Consider the following 21,373-nt stretch of genomic DNA (forward strand, 5'->3'; position numbering starts at 1 on the left):
CGTTTAGTTGAGGTTCTTAGAGACATGGTTTAGTGCTAGAGTTAGGCTGTGGTTGGACTCAATGATCCTCAGGGTCTCTTCCAACCAAAATGATTCTATGATTCTATAACCATCAACTTCTGTGATGTCAAAGCCTTCAGACCCAATTTAAACTATGATGGAAGTTATACGTGGGTGCAATCTTAAGACAGGCGAATGAAAATTTATTTGAGTCCAACGTTCAGGTACGCAACTGAGATGCTAGAGAATAAAGATTTCCACAGCATGGATCCAGCGTGAGTCCTGCACATCACAGATGAGCATTTCACAATGTCTGGTTTTGAGATGAAATCCTGCCACGGACCAGAGAATTCTTTGCCAAGGAAAATTTGCCAGAATATACAAATATACAAATAACCTGATATCAATATATCAGTATTTGTATAAGAGCACACACTCTAATTTTTCCTGAAAATGCATCACCAGCAACAATCCTGAGCCCCTGGTACCATGCGAAACCAAAAGAAAACCCAGACGTCAAGATGCACTAATTACAGCAGCAGTACCAGGAAGACATCGTACTATATTAATTGAACTATTTTGCTAGAAGCAAACCAAATTATTGTACACTTCACTATTAGAAGAAGGCTTCAGAGCTCAGCCAGCCCACCACCATCGACCCACCCTTTGCATCTCGCTTCGTTCCCAACATTCCTCCATCCCAGCCAGTCTGTTAATAAGCTCAGGGACGTCCTTCCCAGGGGTATCAATGCCTTGTCAGCAGAAATTCTCATTGAGCCAGCCCTGCAAGCAGCTGCGACAAATAACTCAATCACGTTCATCATCTTAACTTATCCTTTTCGTGAATCAGGTTAAGCTTGAAATCTCCATTTACATTATCAGCCTTCCCGATATGAAGATAATCACGCAGAGGACTGATCAAAGGTTCCTCGTAACTTCGGAGTGCAAAAATTACCATATGGGAGCACTTTATCTATTCCACTATCCCTTTTTGACTACGAAGAGTACTTTCTTCCCCAGCAATCAGGACAAGGAACACCATGCTGAAGAAGAAAGTGTTGTCGATACTATATCTGAGCTCCTCCATTCAGTACCAGGGTGGCAGGTACTGCGTGTGCATCTCCAAATAACCCAGAAACTCACTGGGTTTTAAAACAGAACATCTGCTGAAAATCTCTGAGAAAAAGAGATACCCTGGCTACCTTGAATTACCTTTATTTTACCTAGGGTGGATGGATGGGCATTCTGATTTTTTCCAGATTGATTTTGAAAATCATAAAAAAAATGGTCCTGTTAGCAGCATTCATTTCTCTCAGCCTTGCTCTGATGGGGAAATGAACTCTGTAGCCTCCTGAAATGCAGAAATACTCAACTTACGCTCTTACAGCCCTTTCTCTGTTGTCCCTGCACTGTCCCAATAATAACTGCAGCATTTGCAAAGTATCACCAGGTCACAGTCACAGCTGGTCCAGATCTGGGAACACAAAAAATAAGACAGGAAAAAAGCCATTCCTATCTTCCCAAAGAACCTTCACTCTGTTGTTCACCTCCAACTTGCTATTTTTCTTCCCACAACAAATAAAATGTAACATCATTCTGCTATTTTTGGAAATGGATGTTTTATCCAGAGTGTGGGCAGACAGAAACAATTTGTATGCAGATTTTAGGATTATTTAAAGAGCAAAAATAAATGAAAGGACATAAGCTAATAAAACAGCCTTATTCGGAAAAAAAAAACCTAGAAATATTTTAATTGAAGCACTTCACTTCTGGTACCAGCTATTAAGAAGCCAGATATAATCGTTTATTTATCTCATATTCGGCAACAAAAATTTGCAAAAAAACCAATCGCATGGGACATAACCCAACAAAAATCTTCCCCATTAACTCGATAATGATGTTGTATTAAGTATTTCAAGCATGATCACACTGTAACAAAATGGCATCATGCCACCAAGTCCTATAAATTATTCTCTCTCAGTACTTCCCTTTCTCACAAAGATGCCAGGACGCTGGATAAATAAAGTGTTCTCGGATCAAAGAGTGAAAGGCACTGAAGAAATGTGGAGGATTCTTTGAATGACCATCTGTGGGATGAAGTGGAAAGATGACCTTAATGGCTGGTGTCACAACTTCTAGCCAAGATCTGGCTTCAGAATTACTGTGACAATGAGATGCTTTCTGCAAAGGAATGTAACACATAGGGTTTAAAACGATGGGACCCTACTCCGAGTCTGGCTTGTACGAGAAATAGTGTGGCCAGCAGGCCCAGGGCAGTGACTGTCCCCCTGCACTGGGCACTGGGGAGGCCCAACCTCGAATCCTGGAGTCAGTTTTGGGCCCCTCACTCCAAGAAAGCCCTTGAGGTGCTGGAGCGAGTTGAGAGAAGGGAACGGAGCTGGGGAAGGGGCTGGAGCACAAGTGTGATGGGAGCGGCTGAGGGAGCTGGGGGTTCAGCTGGAGAACAGGAGCTGAGGGGAGACCTTCTGATCTCTGAACTGCCTGAAAGGAGCTTGGAGCATGGAGGGGTTGGTCTCTTCTCTCAAGAAACAAGTGATAGGACAAGAGGAAATGGGCTCAAGTTGTGCCAGGGGAGGTTTAGATTGGATATCAGGAAACACTTCTTCATGGAAAGGGCTGTCGGACATTGGAACAGGCTGCTCAGGTAAGTGGTGGAGTCACCATTCCTGGAGAGGTTTAAAAGATGTGTAGACGTGGCACTTAGGGAAACGGTTTAGAGGTGGACTTGGCGGTGTTAGGTCAATGGTTGGACTCGATGATCTTAAGGGTCTCTTCCAACCAAAATGACTCTATAAGTCATAACTATGAATGCAGTTAATGCTGCTGACTAAATTTTAAAGCTACCAATGGCAGAAAACTTTCCACTGAGTTTCTCTAATGTGGATGAACCATCACGAGTAGTAGAGATGAAAGCTCAAAACTGCTCTGTGAATGATGCATCATCTCACAGGGACTACAGGTCCCACACTCACAACCAGTGCACCTCAACCAGGAATCCCAACCATCTCTTCTCCAGCCACGACTTCAGCTTAGGAGGAAGCCAACATAAACAGAACCACTAACATTGCCATGTCCAGGCAACAAGACTGTCACACAGCTAATTTAATGCTTTGTCAAAGATTTTCTCATCATTCAAAGGATTGGGATGTGCAAGGAAGAGGCTGGCAGAGGTATGAACAGCAGCCAGAGTGCTGAGTAAGCACATCTGAAAGTGTTAAACACTAACATGAATTTAAATCCCCTGAACGTCTTAGGGAAAAGAAGAAGAAGAAAAATCCATCCTGCGGCCAAGTTAACCCACATAACCCAAGTGTTGTGTCTAGGAATCCGGTTTGTCTTCTTTACAGTCAAGGGAGGGATACTGGAGTCTCCCCAAAGGAGCTGCACTGACCATGGAAGGAGTCATGGGTCTCCAGTAGCTTCTTCAAGTCCCTTTGGACCAGTGTCATCATTAGCTTAGCCTGACCACAGAAGCGAACACAACCCACCAAGGATCATGTGGGACATCAACTGATGAGCAAAGAAGGGGACAACACGCCAAGACCCTCACAGCAGCTCGTGGATCCCAAATGCCAATTCATTGCATCCTTGAAAATGCAAGTTGATTTTTTTCCTCTTACGTAAAGCTTTCGGGAAATCTACTTCGATATGTCTTAGAATTAGCTACGCCAGGCTCAATAAATACAAAGCGACAATGGAAGGGAAATGTTACAACACGCGCAGTCCTAACACAAACTCAAGTCAACAAAAAGGAACTGGATGTCACAACTGGCACCTCAAAAAAGTCATTATTATAGATTTTTATAATGCAAGATTGTAAGGTAAAATTAGTGGTGCATTGTCATTTGGATCTTATTCTTTTCAATAAAGAAGGAGCTCACAAAAGTAAAGAGAAGAGAAGCAGCAAATATGCTCTTTGCCCCATGGTGATGGGGGAGAAGGAAGGAGACACACTGAAGGAATAAGTTCAATTTAGAAAGGAGACTAACACCAAAACCAGCAGAAGTTAACTCAATAAGGTACAGTTTAGAGAAGACATCTGGAATCTCTGTGCTTTCTACCATATACCAGAAAAAAACAGGAAACCTCCCACCAAAAAACAAACAAAAAAAAATTTAAAAAATCAGGAAATTCTGAAGAGATAAATAAAATTTTTTTGAGTAATTGAACTGTAGCCCAGGTTGTGGAGGCCAATAACTTGAGTATCCAAAGGTACAGAGAAGTTCACAAGACCAGCCAAAGTTGTCATCACTAAGTTGTAACACAAATGCTTAAGCCAGCCCTAATGATTAACCACCAGGAGAAAACCAGGGAGAAATTATCACCACATTTGCATATCAGGGTATTACTTTCTCGTCTTTTGAGCACGCTATTGCTGGTCACCATACAAATGAGAGATTCTTGAGCTAAACGAACCTTGTGCCTCACTAGGCAATTCCTAAACTACTTATAATTAAAGGCACCATTAGGCTTTCAGAGAACCAGATGCCAATCCATGTCAAAAGTTACACAGCTGAACGTGGTCCAATTACACTGCAAACAAGAGATAAACCACATCCCAATGAGATACGATTTTATGGGAAGCTTTTTCCATGTTTTAAGATCTTAAGATAATACAGGCAAGAACATCTCAAATGATCCCTTTAGCATTGTGTAGAAAAGACTATCCCTAGTTATCTGCCAACAAGCTTAAGATTGGATAAGCGGCGAATAAAAAAAAAAAGCCCATCTAATCACTGATACTGTGGGGAAGCCAATTAAATAATTAAAAAAATAAAACTGAAAAAATTTTACATGGAGAAACAATCTCTTCCTCCCCATTTCACATTTTTTTAGGGGTAGGGGAAGGGTGATATTTTGGGCTGAGCTTTTACAGGCTTATTCAGGGTCTGTACAGCAAAGCGACTGTAACTTCTCGTAGTTTGGTAAATACCACAAGCCCAGTTCATCCATTCTTGAAAAAGTCTTTTATAAACAATGTAAAAGGGAAATTAAGTGTCATGAAATGCACAACCTGGTCCGGGCGACAGAACACCCCAAAATATCTTCCCAATTAAGACGCTGATCAAGCTTTCCCCTCTGCATTTAAATGAGGAAAAAATAAGAAGTCTAATCTACAAATCGACTCAGAAACAGCCATCATATAAAATACTAAAAATATTATCAACTAAACACAGGAAGGTCAAAAAAAACTTCTTAACTGCTTTCTCAACATAATGCAGAAAGCAAATCTATTCTTAAGCGTACACCAAGGCCAGTGAATTTGGGAAAAAGACAGATGGGAGAATATGTAGGAGAATATGTTCCCTGAATACTTCCACAAATAGGCTCCCAAAAGTCAAGAGAGATGCTGTGTCACAAGACATGCAGAAGTCACAAAAGATGCATTTCTTGACATTCCCCACCAGGAGATCTTCTGGAACAGACAGAAAACTCTTTACTACTTGTTACCATGGCTCTGCCTCCAGACACTTATCCTATATTTTTCCCATATTTGCCAACAAAATGGCCAGTCTCCCATGGCCATGGAGTGACAGATGCCACTTTCTCAGCCTTTCCCAGCAACATGGTGATGAAAACCATGAAGATTTACAGCGATACGAGAACCATCAATGGTCTGCACTGACTTTCCCATTTGCCAGTCCCGTTCTCCCACTCTTTCAGCTGCTCCCATAACTTGAAGCTGTTGCCCAGCCTCAATCAGATTGGAGGAAAAAAATAAAGAGAAAGAAAGAAAAAAAAAGCTGAAACATAATTACCACCCCCAAAGTTGGGTGAAATATTAAGGTTGAATCAAGGAAATAAAGATAAGTGAACACCGGTGGGGAGAATTAGACCAAAACACAACACTTGCAGCAACACCTTAATCCATTTTCTTAAATATGCACTAGGTGTATGTGCTCCCTGTACGTCTCGTAGCTTGACGGTAAAATGAAGTGACAGCATTGCAATGGTGACATTCTTAGGTGGTCCTTTGGCTGTGTAGATGAGGTTCTTAGGGACATGGTTTAGAGGTGGACTTCACAGTGCTGGGTTAACAGCTGGACTTGATGATCTTAAAGGTCTTTTTCCAACCAAAATGATTCTATGATTCTATGTGGATTACCTACAAGTAGACGAATGGGTGACCAGCCAAAATTATGATTTCTCTTGTGGTGCGGGTAGCAACTAGGGCTGGCAAGTGGCAGGAGATGTGCCAGGAGGTGAAAGGCACATCCACAGGAAATCAGGTCTCTTCTGCTTGCTCTTCAGCAGGTGGAGAGTGGAGAGAAGATGAAGATCCTCCTTCTGAGGTTTGTATTTTATCCATTTCTTTTGTCACATCCTCGTTGATGTCCCCACCAACAGCAAGCTCAATCTTGGTGGTGTAGCCAGCAGTAGTGTAGCCAGCCAACAATGCTGCAGCCCTAAAGTCATTTCAGCCACTTGGGTTTCCTCACATATATACAATACGAGAAGAGCCAAAGTATCAGTATATTGCTGCCCAAAAACCTCTTGTGAGGAGCAGATGTCCCACAACCAGAGGCTTGAAGAGCATGTTCTTGCTCCCCAAGTGTAAAGTGCCAACCAGCCAATTACACAGAGGGTTTCCAACATAAACATGTCGTGCTCTGACAAATGCATCCACCCGCATTACCCTCCCATTTGATCAAGAAATTGGGACCATAATTAAACAGGTGACTAAAAAAAAAAAAGGTATACTTCAGTTAAAACAACGACCTGAGTTTTGTCACTTTACTCCAAAAACTCTATCTACATCATTCATTACATGAATTTGCTTTTCTATTTTAAAGATTTTTGCCGTCTAACACACAGTCTTGTTTGCAGTCAAGTCAGAGCAAAATCGATGAATGCCAACACAGCTGGATCTCAACAGCCCTTGCACTAAACTGCAGAGTAAAAAATAAGGGAGTGCCAGAGATAACTAAGAAAAATACAGCAACACACCTGTAGGTTTCCTATCAAAAGTCATCTCATGGAGACGAAAACAATCCCAGGTGCAGGGGAAGAACTCAAAGGCAAGTACACATGGCAGAGTTTGCATTAGTCTGGCTTTTAACCAAGTCACAGCTGCCTTTATTGCAATGATCTTAATTGGCATTTCCAGTTGTGAGATGGGAAAATCAGCTGACGTGAGCATCTTTGCCTACAATCCCAGAAAACGTAGGTTGAAGAAGACACAGAGGTCTATCGAAGGTATATGTGAAGAAAAAAAAAATCCATTCTTCTTTCTTTTCCATGTATTGAGCTAGCTAAAGCAGCCCACATTGTCCAGTTTCTACCACCAGCATTTATTTATCACCATTCCAAATTCTGAAAGCAAACTCCAAGTGACAATGCACGACCCTCCTGCAAAACTAAACTGAGATGGATGGAGGGCGAGAGGTATAATTTAAGACAGTTTATATTGCTCACGGTACCAAGAACGTGGCATTCAGGCTGCAAGAAAGGTCACTGGTAAATTGAGCTCAGCGGAAGGTAACAGAAGACTTTACAAACATCATCTCAACAGGAAAAAAGAGCTTATTTGGGCATTCAGGGAAAAAAAAGCAACCAGAGAGCAACTCTGAATATGCAAGAGCCTTCCTCACCCCGGACACATATAAGCATACTCATCTTCAGAGGCCCAAAACATCTTATGATGAAGAATTAATGTCATCAACAGTAGCATCCACTGCGACAGGAACCTCCTCCTTGGCCAAGCCGCAACTGAACACTATCATCTGATAAAAACACTGTTTCTCAAGTAAAGAAGGAACTTCTAATGGGGTTTTGTTGGAAGAACACGATAAAGGTCGTCATTGCATGTCATCAGCACACAATTAACGCAGAGAACTTTGTCATTAACTTCAGTGGGTCCTTCACAGTCCAAAATCCAGTTGGGAGTTTCATGCTGAGGCCAAAGGAGAGAACAGGAAAAAAATGAAAACAGGAAAAATATGAAAATATGAAGAAGCTCAGGGTGAATCGCACCCTACTTTCATTTTTAACTTTGGACCATCCACACAGACACACTTTTCACAAAACAGCTCAGGATGCCTAAAAAAAAAAGATTGTCACCCTGACCTCACAGAGGTGCTACTTTGCACATTTGGACCATAGAATCATAGAATGTCCTGAGCTGGAAGGGACCCACAAGGATCATCGCATCCAACTCCTGTCCCTGCACAGGACAACCCCACAGTTCACACCGTGTGTCTGAGGACGTTGTCCAGTCTCTTCTTGAACACTGTCAGGTTGGGGCCGTGACACCTCCCTGGGGAGCCTGTTCCAGTGCTCCAGCACCCTCTGGGTGAAGAACCTTCTCCTAATGTCCAACCTGACCCTCCTCTCATCCCTTGACATCACAATTTCTCTGGTTCAACTTCCAGGGGAAGAGCTGGGATACACCAAGTATCTTGAAGTGTCAGACAACTTAGCTATGTGGGATCAGGAAGACTAAGTGCAATGCCCTAATAGTCCAACTTACAGAAAAGTATCTTGAAAATAGACACGCTTCAACTGAAGAGTCTCCAAGTCCATTTTGTTTGCCCAACACGTGCCTTAGCAGCAATAAAACCACACAGAATCACAGAATGTTTCGGGTTGGAAAGGACCTCTGGAGATCATCTAGTCCACACATTTCTACACCACATAGCACTGAATACCGCAGAGCAACATGTTCTCAAAGCCAACACTAGAGCTGAGCATCCCTGCCCGTGCCCCTACCAGAAAAAAATAGATAATCAGTGAAATTTCCTGTGATTCCATTGAGGACATTGAGATATTAAGTCCTTATGTACTTCATGAACACGTTCATAGATGGTTGGGTAGAGAAGAAAAGCCCAAATCGGCAAACTGTACTCTTTTCTCTCTTGTGATTAACTCGGCCAACCTACTAAAGTGGAAGAGGCAGAAAAACAGTGACAGGAAAAAGCGACAGGAAGTGAGAGACTTCAGACTATCAAAAAAGATTCCACTTCTGAAAACAACTTAATAGTGCTCATCTGTTCTCACTTTCACACCCATGCCTCAAACACTGTATTTGTATTTAATTTTCTGGTTCACCAAGTAGAAAAATAACCCACTCCTCGGGCTTCCAGTTTTATTTATGCAGTTGGTTAGGACCGAGCTGAACACTCAAAACTGCCATTGAAGGTTTCAGGTGTCCCTCGCTCTGGGTTTGCACTCACCATGTAGCAAATCATCAGTGATGGAGGCTTTGCAATCCACATCGCAGGCAACGGCACTGCCCAGAAGCCACCACTTTCCACCCTATCAAACCAACTACGGTCCCCACCTGGTGTCAGGTTGCACCAGGGGAGGTTTAGATTTGATATCAGGAAAAATGTCTTCACGGAAAGGGTTGTCAGGCAGTGGAACAGGCTGCCCAGGGAAGTGGTGGAGTCACCATCCCTGGAGGGGTTGAACAGACGCGGAGATGAGGGTTTTGACATGATTTATAGGTGGATTTGGCAGTGTTAGGTTAACAGTTGGACTCGATGATTTTAAAGGTCTTTTCCAACCAAAATGAGTCTATGATTCTATGTCCCAACGGTGGCACTCAGCCTCTTCAGCTGGGGGTGCAAGCAAGACTAATCAACCCGAGTGAGAGCAGCAAGCTGCCTCTTAGAGTTAAGACTATATGTCATCTACCCAAAATCTATGTCCCTTCTTTATTTTGGGGTTAGGGTTTTGTTTTGAATGAATCAGGCTCTAGAACTCACTCTAGAGCTGGCTCACTACGCAGGCACCAGCACATCAATGCCAAAATGTTGGATAGGGTTGAAGCCCATGGATCTACTTAAAAAGAGAGTGGAGCCCTGACTTTTATTGGCTTAAAATGATGCCAAAAGGCATCTTTGGGCTGCAGTTCCATGATGCATTAGCTCTGACAAGGGAGATAACTCAAGACCTCCCCACGCTGCTCCTTCCCCACACCACGGCTGGCTCTCCGCTCTCTTGCAAATACAACAGCCGGCAGCTCATGCCATAAATCAGATCAATGAAACATTCAGTTTAAAATAACAGCCAAAAACTCCTCCATTACAGGAGAGCCTTTAGTATTACAAATGATGAAAGCACGTTTCTAAAAAAAGCAAGCTGAGTCGAGAGCGATTTCTGAGAAGGTGGCAAAAAACCAGCGCCAAGCCCAGCCAGCAGAACAAAGGCTGGGCTGCTCCAAGTGTTGCTGGGTCATCAGAATAACACTGATATTGGGAAAATGAGTCTCAACATCCCCAGCTAATGGCTACCTAGATCAAAGATGCTGCCTGGCTCCCATCCTGGACCTGTGTGGTGATGCTGTAGGAGCAGGACATTCAGAGACGGCCACCATCCTTGCCTGCGAGCCAGTCCTTGGGCATCTCCTCGCCCAGTGAGCTGCACCATTCCTGCCTCGTGGGTGGGATCCAGGGTGGAGATGTTAGGATGCAGCTTCTGGGGAAGACATCAGGATGCGGCTTCTGAGGTCAAGAAACAGCATCTTGGTGGTCAGCACAAGCATTTGGCCTGTGGTGCTTATCGAAACTGGGAGAAAAGAGAAAAGACAGGCCTGACGGGGTTTTTTTACAACTATTTTTATGATTGATGATGGGAAACAAAGAATCATAGAATCATAGAATCACTTTGGTTGGAAAAGACCCTCAAGATCATCAAGTCCAACTGTTAACCCAACACTGGCACTAAATCAAGTCCCTAAGAACCTCATCTATGCATCTTCTAAACACCTCCAGGGATGGTGACTCCACCACTGCCCTGTGCTCCAATGCCTGACAACCCTTTCTGTGAAGAAATTTTTCCTAATATCCAATCTAAACCTCCCCTGGTGCAACTTGAGGCCATTTCCTCTCATCCTATCACTTGTTACTTGGGAGAAGAGACCAACACTCTCCATGCTCCAACCTCCTTTCAGACAGTTGTAGACAGTGAGAAGGTCTCCCCTCAGCCTCCTGTTCTCCAGGCTGAGCCCCCCAGGTCCCTCAGCCACTCCTCATGGGATTTGGCTCCAGAGGGATTTGGGAGTTGTGGTTTTCTTTTTTTTTCTCTCCTTTTCATCTAATCTAAGCACCTTTTGTCTATATCAGGTAAATAACTGGCTGTCTTCATCCTGCAATCCAGGTGGTTGTCCCCATGCCTGGACCAGACCTGGGCTTCACCCACGGCACCCAGGTCCATCAGGAAGAAGATCTGCAACAGGAGGAAGCACCACAGCATCTCGCCTCCCATTTCCAACACGGGGATGTAACCTCACTACAGTGATTGCGGTTTTTTACGCCTTTTACAAATGTCTAATTCACTCCATATTAATCCCTCAGAGTAGCTACTCCTTCATTTTACTCCTGGAGACACCAAGCTAAAATATTTGTTGGGTTAAACACAAAACCCTACAGCTCCAGGCAGTTGCTCAGGACAGAGGAGTTGCTGTTACACAGTTCTCTGATATAGTACAGTCGTATAACACTGTCCTTGCAATAAAAGTACAGAATGAGCTTCTAAAGATACCTTTCTAAACTAGATGTTTCTAAGTGAATTTAGATTTCATGACAAGCTCTTTTTGCTTACTTCTCACTTCTCATCTTTTTTTTTGGTTTTTTGGGGGGAGAATGGGGGGTGTCAGGCAGACAGGCTGTTCTTTCTCAAGCTCAACATTAAATAAGAGGGACCCGAAAATATATTGAAAATGCACTCTTAAGGCACGGCACACGGCGTATTTCAAACAAATGCAGCTGAAAACCTCCTATATATCAAATGCTATTTCAATAAGGGGTTTTGCTTTACTTTAGACATTCATGCAACTTCTAAAAAGTTGAATCTCCTACGATTGCATGGACAAACTCACCAGCACAAGAAGGTGTCAAAAACCCAATTGTCTACATCTTTACATTCCTCCCAAGCTCCGGGAGGTTTCCCAAAGCCATCTGTGGGACATCAGGCTTCCTCACAACCTAGTGCCCTGAAACACCCTTGCTGTGAGCTGGGCTTTGGTTCCAGTCCTGATGTCCATCATCATCTCCTCGTTTCCCTTTCCAATAAATTTCAAGTTTTCCAAGTCAGGAACCAACCTTCTTGTCTTACACTTGCGCTCACTGCACCTGTATCTTACAGCAGTGCTCAAACTCAATGACAACCAGCTGGACCTTCAACAGTAGGACATACAATTAGGTAGTTCTACCTACATGCAGGGAAGAGGTTTCTGATGGGGCATTTGATCTCAGTCCCTTCTCCACTGGTGAGGCCACACCTCAAATCTTGCACTCAGTTTTGGGCCCCCCACAACAAGAAAGACCTTGAGGTGCTGGAGCGAGTTGAGAGAAGGGAACGGAGCTGGGGAAGGGGCTGGAGCACAAGTGTGATGGGAGCGGCTGAGGGAGCTGGGGGTTCAGCTGGAGAACAGGAGCTGAGGGGAGACCTTCTGATCTCTGAACTGCCTGAAAGGAGCTTGGAGCCAGGGGGGGGTCGGGCTCTGCTCCCAAGTAACTAGTGACAGGATGAGAGGAAATGGCCTCAAGTTTTTTTTTTTCAGATGGATATTAAGAAAAAATGTTCTCCCAGAAAGGGTTGTCAGGCATTGGAACAAGCTGCTCAGGGAAGTGGTGGAGTCACCATCCCTGGAGGTGTTTAAAAGATGCATAGATGAGGTTCTTAGGGACATGGGTTAGTGTCAGTGTTGGGTTAACAGTTGGACTTGATGATCTTGAGGGTCTCTTCCAACCAAATGATTCTGTGATTCTAAATTTCTGTTCCTGGGGTGGAAGAAGCTGGCAGCTGAAGTGAGGGGTGGTTGGTCTCTTCTCCCAAGGAACAAGCAATAAGATGAGAGGAAATGGCCTCAAGTTGCACCAGAGTGCAACTTTAGATTGGGTATTAGGAAAAATGTCTTCATGGAAATGGTTGTCAGGCATTGGAACAGGCTGCCCACGGTAGTGGTGGAGTCACCATCCCTGGAGGGGTTTGAAAGATGTGGGGATGAGGTTCTCAGGGACGTGGTTTAGTGACAGTGTTGGGTTAATGGTTGGACTTGATCTTCAGGGTATCTTCCAACCAAAATGATTCCTTGATTCTATGATTCTATTCCATCACTCTCATGACATCCTGCCATACACCTCCACCAAGCTCCCATGATGGGATACAGCTTATTATTTTAGGGAGAGCTTTCAGGCATAGTCTCTCAGCTGACTCTTCCAGCCAATGCCCAGATATCCCCAGAAATTTTTAGTTCTGAATGAGCAAACCGTGAGGGTGTCCATTAAAACATGTGTGTTGTCCATATCTCGGCCACAACAAACCACAAACCCTGGACAAGACCTGATGAGCACTATTTTATTTGACCTTTGACTATGATGGTGCCAAATCGAGGTGATTCCAGCCCATAAATATTCCTGACTCAGCCAGAATAAAGCAGCTGAGACCTCAAACCTTGAAGGTAAGTGCACAACAGCATCGAATCCCCCAGTTGTTTCACCTTAAAAAGACAGGAGGGAGGTGTTGATGCTCAAGTGATGCTTTGCAACTCAGGCAATCTGTGTACAATTCCCAGGCTTGCATAAACTCTGTAATGCAGTATTGTGTATCTAGGAGAATTATATACAAGGCACGGTCATCTCATCTGCCACCGAAGCATCCTAGTGCTGCAAAATGCATTGGAAAGACTCTTGGTTTAATGGAGTGTTATTCTGCTTTAGTATGGCACAGAAAGAAATGGACTTGCATTATTTCAATTTTTAACTTTCAGGTAGATTAAATTTAAAAACAGCAAATGTAAAAGGATGCAACAATTATAATAAAGGTGGAAAGAAACGGGCACAGTGTTTATCACCGGAACAGTTGGGGAGTTATCCTGAACCTGTTCATACCATCGATCAAGGCATTCCTTTACATCAGCCAGCTGCAGTAGGCAGATAAAGCATAGCTGCACCGTCTGTATAAAATGTGTTTACATACATAAATCTTAGCAAAGTGGCTTCTTATTTTGAGGCTAAACCAGAAAGAATTATACATTGTATTAAGTATCTTCTTCCCTGCCCTCTCCTCAATCATCTGGAAGACCAATTAAAGTGCTTTTTGCATAAAACAGGCAAAGAGAAGCCCTTTCCTAAAATAAATAAATAAATAATGAAGGCGCATTTTTGCTTTTAATATGATCTTCAAAGGAAACAAGCATAACGACTTAAAAATTCCCACAGTGAGAGAGAAGAAAATGCAGAAGGTTTAATCATCCACTTACAAGCTAACAAAATAGATTTCTCAAGTCTTAACGTCTCCTGCAAAATTTTAAGTGCTCACACACAAATATTAGTAACATGCTGCAGCAAGCTGAATAGTTTCCCCTGCCCTTGCACAGGAATATGTGTGAGTCTCTCCCTTGCACTCACATATACACATATTTGCTGTTTCCACCACTTTTCTATTTGCAAAGAGATTGAAATGAAACTACAAGCAACCGTGCTGTGGTTTTTAACGCCTTCCTCCCCTTATGAAGGTCTTGCTGTCCTGCGTATCAGCAATATGTCTCTCCAACTACATGGCAACATCTGGAAACATCAGCATGAACTCTCTGCATGCTGACCACCATGTGACTTACAACCAAAAGCCTCAGCACTGAGAGAGCATCACTCAGTTCAGCTGGTCTCCCCGTTACCAACCATAACAGGAACTGGTGGGAAAGGCAGAGAGATCATCCCACCAACTCCACATCTATGTTCTTCTCCTTCAGACTGCCCCATATCATGTCTTTGCAAGGCAAGGGAGGAATTGTTCCCATCAAAAACCCATCTTCGTTTCTAAGGAAGAAAATTTTTACGATGAAGGTGGTAGAACACTGGCCCAGGTTGCCCAGAGGGGTGGTAGATGCCCCATCCCTGGAGACATCCCAGGCCAGGCTGGACGGGGCTCTGAGCAACCTGACCTGGGTGAAGATGTCCCTGCTCATGGCATGGGTTGGACTAGATGAGCTTGGAAGGTCCCTTCCAACCCAAACCATTCCATGATTCTGTAATTGTTAGAGCAACAAACCACTACACTACCACATCAAGATGAACCCAGAGGACCCTTCCAAACTGTGTTGTTGGACAGCAATTTGGAGTAATTTTATCTCCTCCCTCCCACAGCATTGGTGAAGTACTCGAGAGCTCTTCTAGTTTGCCCAGCCAATGCCAAGATGTTGGGCTGACTTCCAGCAATGCAGTCTGGAATGGAAATCTCAGCTTCAGACAAAGCTGTGACAGAGGACAATAGTCATCATCACACCCAAATGCAAAAGAGCTGATAGGAGAGAGAAACCACCGCCCTACTCAAATGAAACAGAAGTAAAATACTTTACAATATATTAAAAAAAAAAAAAAAGCTAAGAGGCAAATAATTCATTTAGGCAACATGCAGTGCCTGTGTTCTACCTGAATTGTTTAAGCTGAAGGTTCATGCTTTAATCAAAACCACCGTAAAAAGGAAAATGTAGGGTCAGAAGTACAAGATTTATCTTGAGCAAACGAAATAGGTTTCTCAGTAAGGTGTTTTCATTTAAAAGAGAAAAAAATATAGGTTGCAGTTTGTCAAGTGACCAGTAAGGGGAGTCGGTGCCTACAGCTTTGAGTCAACCACTCATCTACAGTTTTGGGTGGAGAAAACTCAAATAAACTATTTTGAGGTAGTGACATAGAGAAAACATTGATGACTGCCAGAAGATGCCAGAGCAAGATGGACAGAGAGCACCAAGTCCAGAAAACCCACTATCTGGAGAAGGATTGAGTGATACTACAGCAGAAAAAAAAAATGACATTTGTGCTTGGAAATGGGTCTCTCCCTGAAAGACTTAACGGACGACATGTGATAGAGACCACTTGGAAGGAGAAAGACAAAGGACAAATGAAATCAAGTCAAGATGGAGATTGGGATAAGAAAATAAGGGTTAAATTTCAATGCAATTCTGCATATGATAGTCTGATGGTGGCATGTTTCCAAAAAAAAAAAAAAAAAAAAGGCACGAATTCCTCTATTGGCCTTGAGGAGAGAACCAGATGCCTGAGAGAAGAATTCGGAAGACAAGGGCTCATCAGATGCCTTATCACTGAGCCCCGGCACTAGAAACAAATAGGGAAAAAAATACAAATAAAGATTTATTTTTTAAAAAAAAAATCTGAGTGGGATTTAATAATATTATAGAGTATTTAAATAAAAAATGCCAGCAGTAGGAACTCATTAAGCATTGTATGGGGAAGAACAGCAAAATCACTCCTGCATCCATAGCCACGCTGGGCTCGTCAACAGAAATGGGGCTGCCACCGGTTATGGGGCCACGGGGAGGAGCACCGAAATGCTCCCGTTCCTCGTTCCTCTTAATCTCATTAACCTCCTATTTACTCTGTTGTCGGTGATTATTCAGGATGTTAATAGGCAGGCTTTTTGCATACTACTTACTGAACATTGCAAATCTGTCTAGCTCTGTATACGGAACGGGGCTGGAACACGCCAATTATCCCCATGCTAAGGAAAACGGAGGCAGAGAAATAATATCCTTTTTAAGGACTTGTTTCAAAGATCATTATTTTTTTGAATAAGAATTAAGTGAAGGATAACCAATTGGTTCGGATATATATATAAAACCGTGTCTTTTTTTCTAGTTCTAGAATAGTTTCTAAAGTATTTCTATAAAGGAGGAACAGACACTAAACCAAAAATACCCACAAAAAGACTTATTTCCTACTGTTAAGCTGGAGTACAAGAAACATCTATTCTAGACACAATATAAATTACCATTAATGGTATTCCAGGTGGGAAAAACAGATGTAGTTTAAGAAAACTATTTCTGATGATAAAAAGAACTATAGGTTTTACAGATACAGTCTGTTATGCCTTGAAAAATGAAACCTTCACTGACCATCTGTTCCCAGCAGAGAATATCCATTAACACTCACTTTGGCCAAAAAACCCAACTCAAAGTCAACATACCGCGAACGTGAGACACCCCAGGGCTTAATGAACCAGCCAAGTCAAGCATGATCAGCTGTCAGGGGGAAGAGTTTGGATGGGAATCCGCCAGTATCAACCAGTTAAAACAAGGGAACCACCGCAAGAGCAGAAGATGCCACCTAGAGGTGAACATCTGCAAGGACTGAGCCCACAACGTTCCTGCACATCCACTCCATAGGCTGGGTCTACCAAACGTAGCACCACCTCCAAGGAGTTCAAGGGACATGGAGAAAAAACACCCAACCAAAATAAAGAACCTGAAATGAGTAGAGTTATCACATACAGAAAACAGCAAAAAATATCTCACCCGCAATTTTATTCCTTTGTGTTGTGGAGTCACTTGTTCAGCACTAGGCAGCAAGAGCGCAACAGACCCAAGGACCTTCTCAGAGGTATCCTGTCTGTTCAGGGAAAAGGAAAAAAATGAAAATCAGAAATGAAAAGTTCACATAGGTTTTTGTGTACTCTGTTTCTTCTGGACTGAAGCACAGGCATTCCCAAGACTGAGGTTTCAGCTGTATCTTTAGATTTGACTGCCTCTGAGAGTTTCCACACTCCATGAATTTGTTAAAGAAAAATACATCAGGCAAGCTTTGCTTTTGGCCTACGTAATATCTCTTGACAATGTAAGAACATGCCTAAAAATCCCACTCCTTCCCTTTAATTTCAGGGTGCAAACATTAAGGGATGCCCAGTGAGACAGAGCAAATAATTTTCATTTTCTGAAATTCGTGATTTCACGTAGCTGTCATTTCCCCCGCTTAGTGATTGCATATTTTATATTTGGCCTTAGCCAGTTAAGCAGGATCTGTCAGCATTTTTCCTACATTTCCTATAAAAAGAAAGTCCATGCAATTATAGGGATTGCAGAGCTAGAAGCAAATAACTGGGACAACCAAGCGGACCCAAAATTGCAAGAGGTCCCAGCCCAGAAGAGCAAAATCTTAGTGAGGATGGTGCAACACAAAGCTGCACAGAGGACTCAGCCAATCTGTTATAAAGCAAAGTTAGCAGAAGATGGAAAAATTCATTACGGCATTTTTATAATTTATTTCGAACTAAAAATATATAGAGAGAGGAAAAATTAAATTATGACTTTTGGGAAGATGATTCATACAAGAGTGCATGTGCACATGCTTGTGTATAGAGCAGTAGGCAGAAATAACAAATCTATACAGACAGATATACAAGTGCATATTTTAGAACACCATCCATAAAGAACTGATAACTCTGGAGACTCTAGTTAATGATGTAATAAATTCATTTCCCCACACACACTTTAGCAACTGATTTTTTTTGTCCCAAATTTGGAAATTAATGCTTCCGGAGGAATTTAACGTGCTTTTGATGCAGTTTATTATGCTTTAATACAAAAATAAAATAGAAAACCAGAAAAAGAATGGCCTAGGCAATTCAGGCAGAACCACTTTTACACTGTGTAATGTTAAGGACGTATAAGTATTTCTCTCTTTTTACAATAATTTCTCCTCAAAGGAAGAGTTTCAACTGAACTGCTGAAAACTTGGGCTGGTTGGTTTGTTTTAAGCAGGACTGAGCTTTCCGGACTTGTCACCAAAGCCTTCGTATCCCTCCTTGTGATGGGATGGTAGGGAAAGCCAAATGACATGAGACGACACTAGAGGTGGTGAGAACACCAAAGGACACCGAAGGAGCTCCTGCCTTGAGTTTTCATACCCTTAGAAAAACCACACAACTACCTTTTCCCCTTCTTCGATGAGAACAATGAACTTCAACACCCTCAAAAGCCAACAACAGAATCACAGAATGTGAATCACATGGAATCACAGAATGTTAGAGATTGGAAGGGACCTCGAAAGCTCATCCAGTCCAATCCCCCCGCCGGAGCAGGAACACCCAGATGAGGTTACACAGGAAGGTGTCCAGGCGGGTTGGAATGTCTGCAGAGAAGGAGACTCCACAACCTCCCTGGGCAGCCTGGGCCAGGCTCTGCCACCCTCACCGGGGACAAGTTTCTTCTCAGAGCCCTAACACACAAAAAACCCAAATCATTAAGAGCCTTTAAGTTAAAGTACAATACCCAGAGATGGCTTTTGAACACAGAGTAAAAACATAAGATGTTTAAATTTTAAGATATTGCTCAGCAACACCTTGTCATGCTACATCACACAATATGAAAGGTGGTTGTAGCGTGGAGGGTGTTGGTCTCTTCTACCAAGTAGCAAGTCATAAAACAAGAGGAAATGGCCTCAAGTTTTGCCAGGGGAGGTTCAGATTGGATATTAGGAAAAAATTCTTCCCAGAAAGGGTTGTCAGGCATTGGAACAGGCTGCCCAGGGCAGTGGTGGAGTCACCACCCCTGGAGGGGTTTAAAAGGTGTTTAGACGAGGTTCTTAGGGACATGGTTTAGTGCTAGAGTTAGGTTAGGTCATCATTGGACTCGATGATCCTGAGGGTGTCTTCCAAATGAAATGATTCTATGATTCTATTATAGGAAGTACCACTGTCTACTGGTTCACACCTACACATCAGCAACTAAACATGAAGTCTATGTATCAACAGTCCTGGGAGTGTTTTGTTTGTTTGTTTGTTTTTTCCTCAGGGTTTTGTGAGTTTGGTTTGGTTTTTTTTCAAACTATTAGAAAAATGTGAAAGCAGAGGTAAGTCCTTGGTACACAGCTAAAATACGCACCAACCTGCTCTAGTGTTGGGACTTTGCCGTTCTTTGATGCACGACACATCTCAGAGCATTCAGAGGTCCCAGCAAAGACAATCCCTCCAGCTTCACCATAACATACCCAGCAAAGTCACCCCTTGACCACCTTATTGCTTTCCATGTGTCACCAAGTTCCCATAATCCATAAAAAAAGCAAAACTGAGCATGCTACAGAGAGCAATGTTGGCAGCTGCAGGTAACTATTTTAATCTGATCGATCGCTCCTTCCATCTAGTAAAAAAATCCTAATATTTGCATGATTTACTGCAACTTAAGGTGGGGAATGAAATTGGAAATCTTGTCTCTAGCAATCTCACATGGAATAATCTTGCTCCAGATGAAAACAGCATTGTTTGTCCAGCACAGAGTCCAGCACTGAAATCTCAGGATGCTCATGGCTCCTAAGGTAAGAGTTTCTATCACCTTCATGTAGCCTTGGGTCGAGTGTTGTAGAGTGCTTCTACAAACAAAAAATCAGTAACTATTTTAATTTTTCAGAACAAGTTAAGCCACAAAGCAGGGATTCAGGTCCTCAAGCACAGAAACCCAGTGGCCCAGTTTTACAAAAATATCAATATTATGTCCATCTCTCAGACCACCCAGCCATCACACAGTGCCTGGTACATGCAGCCCTGGAATGATGAAAACCAATACTGAAATTATGGATGCACACTATGTCACACATGTGGCTTCTTGCCAACCCATCTTCTCCTTATCCCATCCTCCCACCCTTCCCATCCCATGAATCTATCTGGTTTCTTCTCCAACTCCATCTTGTCAGGCGGTTTCTCCACATCAGAGTCTCTCCCTGTGTTGGACACCACAAAGGAACCCAAGAGGGACACGATCTTTGGTTGGCAACTGTAGAAACAACCCCATTATAGGGAGGAATTGATGACAATTCTGCCTACCTGTGGGATTTTGCTGGGGTTTTTTAAGCCATTGTGTATATAACTCACATGATGTCAGTACAGGAATATCACGCTAAAGATCTAGAACGTAAGAGGTGGGCTTTCCTCGTTCCTATGGTTATAAGCAATTTTAATGACCAACCTAAATAAAAAAGCTGGAAGAGAGAGAAAGTAGGAAGGAGTGAGGTAGGCGTTTAATTTTGATTGACAAGAACTAGCATAACTAGTTAAGATCTGTCAAATGCCTGCTGAGGATCACAAATCCTCAGCATATTGTATGGCAGATAGAATTAGTTTAAATGCACAGCTTTACAAAAATGTTTCTTACCCGGCAAGATCGGAGTTTACCATTTCAGTTTCCCCACATAAAGCAGCTGATAACTACCAAAGAAGCCAAGGTAGGGACAGAAAAAATACATAGCTTTTATTATTTGTGAGATTTTCCAATGTTAACATGCCACAATATCTTAACTTTTGTCCCTGGCCAAAATATCTTTATGTATCTATTTATATAAACACACATACATACATAAAAGGACAGAATTCCAAAGAGTGTTAACTACGACAACAAACTATTTGAAAGGTATTATCAACGACACCACTTTGGAATCACATCTGCATCACATTAAATGGTGAATAAACACAGAGTAAGGAGATGATTGCTGTATTAAAGACCTTCAAATAGGAAACTGAATGCAGAAAGGGTTGAACAAACCCTGTTTCCCAAAAAATATGACAGGGTCTTATATTAATTTTTGCTCCAAAACTTATTACCTTTTTACATGTATAGCTGCCTGAG

At 42.6% G+C, this 21,373-nt stretch overlaps 1 protein-coding gene across 2 annotated transcripts in view; it reads right to left on the reverse strand.

The window, feature by feature from the left end:
- The window catches only part of TSNARE1 (t-SNARE domain containing 1), a 512,375-nt gene that overhangs the window by 476,373 nt on the left and 14,629 nt on the right, over positions 1 to 21,373 (reverse strand). For both annotated transcript variants that reach the window (XM_065629755.1, XM_065629754.1), the window contains exon 2: positions 17,276 to 17,369. The gene's annotated coding sequence lies outside the window, so the exon portion shown is untranslated. The remainder of the gene's footprint in view (positions 1 to 17,275; positions 17,370 to 21,373) is intronic.

The sequence above is a fragment of the Caloenas nicobarica genome, chromosome 2, assembly GCF_036013445.1.
Source record: "Caloenas nicobarica isolate bCalNic1 chromosome 2, bCalNic1.hap1, whole genome shotgun sequence".
NCBI classification, from domain to species: domain Eukaryota; kingdom Metazoa; phylum Chordata; class Aves; order Columbiformes; family Columbidae; genus Caloenas; species Caloenas nicobarica.